The following is a 5,000-nucleotide window of genomic DNA, read 5'->3' as shown; positions in this document are numbered from 1 at the left end:
TCCCATCCAAGTACTAACCAGGCCTGAGTCTGCTTAGCTTCCGAGATCAGACGAGATCGGGCGTTTTCAGACTAGTATGGCCGTAGGCATCTGCAGCACCGTCTTCTCGCCTATTCAAGCTGGCCACCCTAGCACCCTCGCCACTTCTTCTTTCCGGTTGTTTTCAGTTTTTTCTCTCTCTTTTTCTACTTCTACTTCTACTTCTCCTCCTCTTTCTCTCCTTCTCCTGCTAATTCTAGCCTATATGCCTGATACTCGCTCCCCTTCATGCCATCCCCACCGAGCTCTCTTTTTTCTTCTCCACCTCCTCAAGGAAAACTGCAAGCCCCGCCTACCTCACACCAGCCTGCCGCCTGCACGCTGCTGCCTTTCCACATTGCAACGCTGCGCACTTCTCTCAGCACAGCCAGCACAAGGGTCAGGCAGGCAATGCAAGCCAGCTCTCTCTTCCTTCGCTTTCCACACCAGCCCCAATGCCACAACTTGCATTCATGCGGCGCCTTCAGGCTAGGAGAGAGAACGTCCTGCCGACACACTGGCTTGCGGCCACACGGGCCAGCTGGCGTGCCCATCAAAGTGCAGCACGCCAAGGCACACAACCGTGCTGCGTTGCAAAGGCCCGGCAAAGCTGCAGCAGCTGAATGGCCCGACCAAGCCGCCTGCCTGAGTTGAGCCCGCAGGCAAGTGTTGGGAGGAATGGCGAGGACGCAGAGAGCAGCAAAAGGTTGGCCTGCCTCTGGTGTGGAGAGTGCTTGGCGTGAGCAGTCACTGCTGGCCGCAAAAGCCTACTGCACCTGGTATTCCCAGGCGGTCTCCCATCCAAGTACTAACCAGGCCTGAGTCTGCTTAGCTTCCGAGATCAGACGAGATCGGGCGTTTTCAGACTAGTATGGCCGTAGGCATCCTGCCGCCTGCACGCTGCTGCCTTTCCACATTGCAACGCTGCGCACTTCTCTCAGCACAGCCAGCACAAGGGTCAGGCAGGCAATGCAAGCCAGCTCTCTCTTCCTTCGCTTTCCACACCAGCCCCAATGCCACAACTTGCATTCATGCGGCGCCTTCAGGCTAGGAGAACGTCCTGCCGACACACTGGCTTGCGGCCACACGGGCCAGCTGGCGTGCCCATCAAAGTGCAGCACGCCAAGGCACACAACCGTGCTGCGTTGCAAAGGCCCGGCAAAGCTGCAGCAGCTGAATGGCCCGACCAAGCCGCCTGCCTGAGTTGAGCCCGCAGGCAAGTGTTGGGAGGAATGGCGAGGACGCAGAGAGCAGCAAAAGGTTGGCCTGCCTCTGGTGTGGAGAGTGCTTGGCGTGAGCAGTCACTGCTGGCCGCAAAAGCCTACTGCACCTGGTATTCCCAGGCGGTCTCCCATCCAAGTACTAACCAGGCCTGAGTCTGCTTAGCTTCCGAGATCAGACGAGATCGGGCGTTTTCAGACTAGTATGGCCGTAGGCATCTGCAGCACCGTCTTCTCGCCTATTCAAGCTGGCCACCCTAGCACCCTCGCCACTTCTTCTTTCCGGTTGTTTTCAATTTTTTCTCTCTCTTTTTCTACTTCTACTTCTACTTCTCCTCCTCTTTCTCTCCTTCTCCTGCTAATTCTAGCCTATATGCCTGATACTCGCTCCCCTTCATGCCATCCCCACCGAGCTCTCTTTTTTCTTCTCCACCTCCTCAAGGAAAACTGCAAGCCCCGCCTACCTCACACCAGCCTGCCGCCTGCACGCTGCTGCCTTTCCACATTGCAACGCTGCGCACTTCTCTCAGCACAGCCAGCACAAGGGTCAGGCAGGCAATGCAAGCCAGCTCTCTCTTCCTTCGCTTTCCACACCAGCCCCAATGCCACAACTTGCATTCATGCGGCGCCTTCAGGCTAGGAGAGAGAACGTCCTGCCGACACACTGGCTTGCGGCCACACGGGCCAGCTGGCGTGCCCATCAAAGTGCAGCACGCCAAGGCACACAACCGTGCTGCGTTGCAAAGGCCCGGCAAAGCTGCAGCAGCTGAATGGCCCGACCAAGCCGCCTGCCTGAGTTGAGCCCGCAGGCAAGTGTTGGGAGGAATGGCGAGGACGCAGAGAGCAGCAAAAGGTTGGCCTGCCTCTGGTGTGGAGAGTGCTTGGCGTGAGCAGTCACTGCTGGCCGCAAAAGCCTACTGCACCTGGTATTCCCAGGCGGTCTCCCATCCAAGTACTAACCAGGCCTGAGTCTGCTTAGCTTCCGAGATCAGACGAGATCGGGCGTTTTCAGACTAGTATGGCCGTAGGCATCTGCAGCACCGTCTTCTCGCCTATTCAAGCTGGCCACCCTAGCACCCTCGCCACTTCTTCTTTCCGGTTGTTTTCAATTTTTTCTCTCTCTTTTTCTACTTCTACTTCTACTTCTCCTCCTCTTTCACTCCTTCTCCTGCTAATTCTAGCCTATATGCCTGATACTCGCTCCCCTTCATGCCGTCCCCACCTAGCTCTCTTTTTTCTTCTCCACCTCCCCAAGGAAAACTGCAAGCCCCGCCCACCTCACACCAGCCTGCCGCCTGCACGCTGCTGCCTTTCCACATTGCAACGCTGCGCACTTCTCTCAGCACAGCCAGCACAAGGGTCAGGCAGGCAATGCAAGCCAGCTCTCTCTTCCTTCGCTTTCCACACCAGCCCCAATGCCACAACTTGCATTCATGCGGCGCCTTCAGGCTAGGAGAACGTCCTGCCGACACACTGGCTTGCGGCCACACGGGCCAGCTGGCGGGCCCATCAAAGTGCAGCACGCCAAGGCACCCAACCGTGCTGCGTTGCAAAGGCCCGGCAAAGCTGCAGCAGCTGAATGGCCCGACCAAGCCGCCTGCCTGAGTTGAGCCCGCAGGCAAGTGTTGGGAGGAATGGCGAGGACGCAGAGAGCAGCAAAAGGTTGGCCTGCCTCTGGTGTGGAGAGTGCTTGGCGTGAGCAGTCACTGCTGGCCGCAAAAGCCTACTGCACCTGGTATTCCCAGGCGGTCTCCCATCCAAGTACTAACCAGGCCTGAGTCTGCTTAGCTTCCGAGATCAGACGAGATCGGGCGTTTTCAGACTAGTATGGCCGTAGGCATCTGCAGCACCGTCTTCTCGCCTATTCAAGCTGGCCACCCTAGCACCCTCGCCACTTCTTCTTTCCGGTTGTTTTCAATTTTTTCTCTCTCTTTTTCTACTTCTACTTCTACTTCTCCTCCTCTTTCTCTCCTTCTCCTGCTAATTCTAGCCTATATGCCTGATACTCGCTCCCCTTCATGCCACCCCCACCGAGCTCTCTTTTTTCTTCTCCACCTCCTCAAGGAAAACTGCAAGCCCCGCCTACCTCACACCAGCCTGCCGCCTGCACGCTGCTGCCTTTCCACATTGCAATGCTGCGCACTTCTCTCAGCACAGCCAGCACAAGGGTCAGGCAGGCAATGCAAGCCAGCTCTCTCTTCCTTCGCTTTCCACACCAGCCCCAATGCCACAACTTGCATTCATGCGGCGCCTTCAGGCTAGGAGAGAGAACGTCCTGCCGACACACTGGCTTGCGGCCACACGGGCCAGCTGGCGTGCCCATCAAAGTGCAGCACGCCAAGGCACACAACCGTGCTGCGTTGCAAAGGCCCGGCAAAGCTGCAGCAGCTGAATGGCCCGACCAAGCCGCCTGCCTGAGTTGAGCCCGCAGGCAAGTGTTGGGAGGAATGGCGAGGACGCAGAGAGCAGCAAAAGGTTGGCCTGCCTCTGGTGTGGAGAGTGCTTGGCGTGAGCAGTCACTGCTGGCCGCAAAAGCCTACTGCACCTGGTATTCCCAGGCGGTCTCCCATCCAAGTACTAACCAGGCCTGAGTCTGCTTAGCTTCCGAGATCAGACGAGATCGGGCGTTTTCAGACTAGTATGGCCGTAGGCATCTGCAGCACCGTCTTCTCGCCTATTCAAGCTGGCCACCCTAGCACCCTCGCCACTTCTTCTTTCCGGTTGTTTTCAATTTTTTCTCTCTCTTTTTCTACTTCTACTTCTACTTCTCCTCCTCTTTCTCTCCTTCTCCTGCTAATTCTAGCCTATATGCCTGATACTCGCTCCCCTTCATGCCACCCCCACCGAGCTCTCTTTTTTCTTCTCCACCTCCTCAAGGAAAACTGCAAGCCCCGCCTACCTCACACCAGCCTGCCGCCTGCACGCTGCTGCCTTTCCACATTGCAATGCTGCGCACTTCTCTCAGCACAGCCAGCACAAGGGTCAGGCAGGCAATGCAAGCCAGCTCTCTCTTCCTTCGCTTTCCACACCAGCCCCAATGCCACAACTTGCATTCATGCGGCGCCTTCAGGCTAGGAGAGAGAACGTCCTGCCGACACACTGGCTTGCGGCCACACGGGCCAGCTGGCGTGCCCATCAAAGTGCAGCACGCCAAGGCACACAACCGTGCTGCGTTGCAAAGGCCCGGCAAAGCTGCAGCAGCTGAATGGCCCGACCAAGCCGCCTGCCTGAGTTGAGCCCGCAGGCAAGTGTTGGGAGGAATGGCGAGGACGCAGAGAGCAGCAAAAGGTTGGCCTGCCTCTGGTGTGGAGAGTGCTTGGCGTGAGCAGTCACTGCTGGCCGCAAAAGCCTACTGCACCTGGTATTCCCAGGCGGTCTCCCATCCAAGTACTAACCAGGCCTGAGTCTGCTTAGCTTCCGAGATCAGACGAGATCGGGCGTTTTCAGACTAGTATGGCCGTAGGCATCTGCAGCACCGTCTTCTCGCCTATTCAAGCTGGCCACCCTAGCACCCTCGCCACTTCTTCTTTCCGGTTGTTTTCAATTTTTTCTCTCTCTTTTTCTACTTCTACTTCTACTTCTCCTCCTCTTTCTCTCCTTCTCCTGCTAATTCTAGCCTATATGCCTGATACTCGCTCCCCTTCATGCTGTCCCCACCTAGCTCTCTTTTTTCTTCTCCACCTCCCCAAGGAAAACTGCAAGCCCCGCCCACCTCACACCAGCCTGCCGCCTGCACGCTGCTGCCTTTCCACATTGCAACGC

General features: G+C 57.1%; 7 non-coding genes across 7 annotated transcripts in view; all 7 read right to left on the bottom strand.

The window, feature by feature from the left end:
• Positions 1-88, bottom strand: part of LOC140415039 (5S ribosomal RNA) — a 119-nt gene extending 31 nt beyond the window's left edge. The window contains exon 1 of the ribosomal RNA XR_011944160.1: positions 1-88. This exon is cut by the window's left edge and continues 31 nt beyond it. This is a non-coding gene — a ribosomal RNA (5S ribosomal RNA).
• Positions 89-782: 694 nt separating this feature from the next.
• On the bottom strand, positions 783-901 carry LOC140415027 (5S ribosomal RNA). Its single transcript, XR_011944149.1, has one exon. It is a non-coding gene; the product is annotated as a 5S ribosomal RNA (ribosomal RNA).
• Positions 902-1,336: 435 nt separating this feature from the next.
• Positions 1,337-1,455, bottom strand: LOC140415015 (5S ribosomal RNA). Its single transcript, XR_011944138.1, has one exon. It is a non-coding gene; the product is annotated as a 5S ribosomal RNA (ribosomal RNA).
• A 694-nt stretch (positions 1,456-2,149) lies between these two features.
• On the bottom strand, positions 2,150-2,268 carry LOC140415003 (5S ribosomal RNA). The gene has a single exon (XR_011944127.1). It is a non-coding gene; the product is annotated as a 5S ribosomal RNA (ribosomal RNA).
• Positions 2,269-2,958: 690 nt separating this feature from the next.
• LOC140414992 (5S ribosomal RNA) lies at positions 2,959-3,077 on the bottom strand. Its single transcript, XR_011944116.1, has one exon. It is a non-coding gene; the product is annotated as a 5S ribosomal RNA (ribosomal RNA).
• A 694-nt stretch (positions 3,078-3,771) lies between these two features.
• On the bottom strand, positions 3,772-3,890 carry LOC140414981 (5S ribosomal RNA). Its single transcript, XR_011944105.1, has one exon. It is a non-coding gene; the product is annotated as a 5S ribosomal RNA (ribosomal RNA).
• Positions 3,891-4,584: 694 nt separating this feature from the next.
• On the bottom strand, positions 4,585-4,703 carry LOC140414969 (5S ribosomal RNA). Its single transcript, XR_011944093.1, has one exon. It is a non-coding gene; the product is annotated as a 5S ribosomal RNA (ribosomal RNA).
• Positions 4,704-5,000: the final 297 nt, after the last annotated feature.

This window comes from Scyliorhinus torazame, chromosome 4 (assembly GCF_047496885.1).
Source record: "Scyliorhinus torazame isolate Kashiwa2021f chromosome 4, sScyTor2.1, whole genome shotgun sequence".
Classification (NCBI taxonomy): Eukaryota; Metazoa; Chordata; class Chondrichthyes; order Carcharhiniformes; family Scyliorhinidae; genus Scyliorhinus; species Scyliorhinus torazame.
Note: the sequence above shows the minus strand (reverse complement) of the source record. Positions and strands in the feature narration are given on the sequence as shown.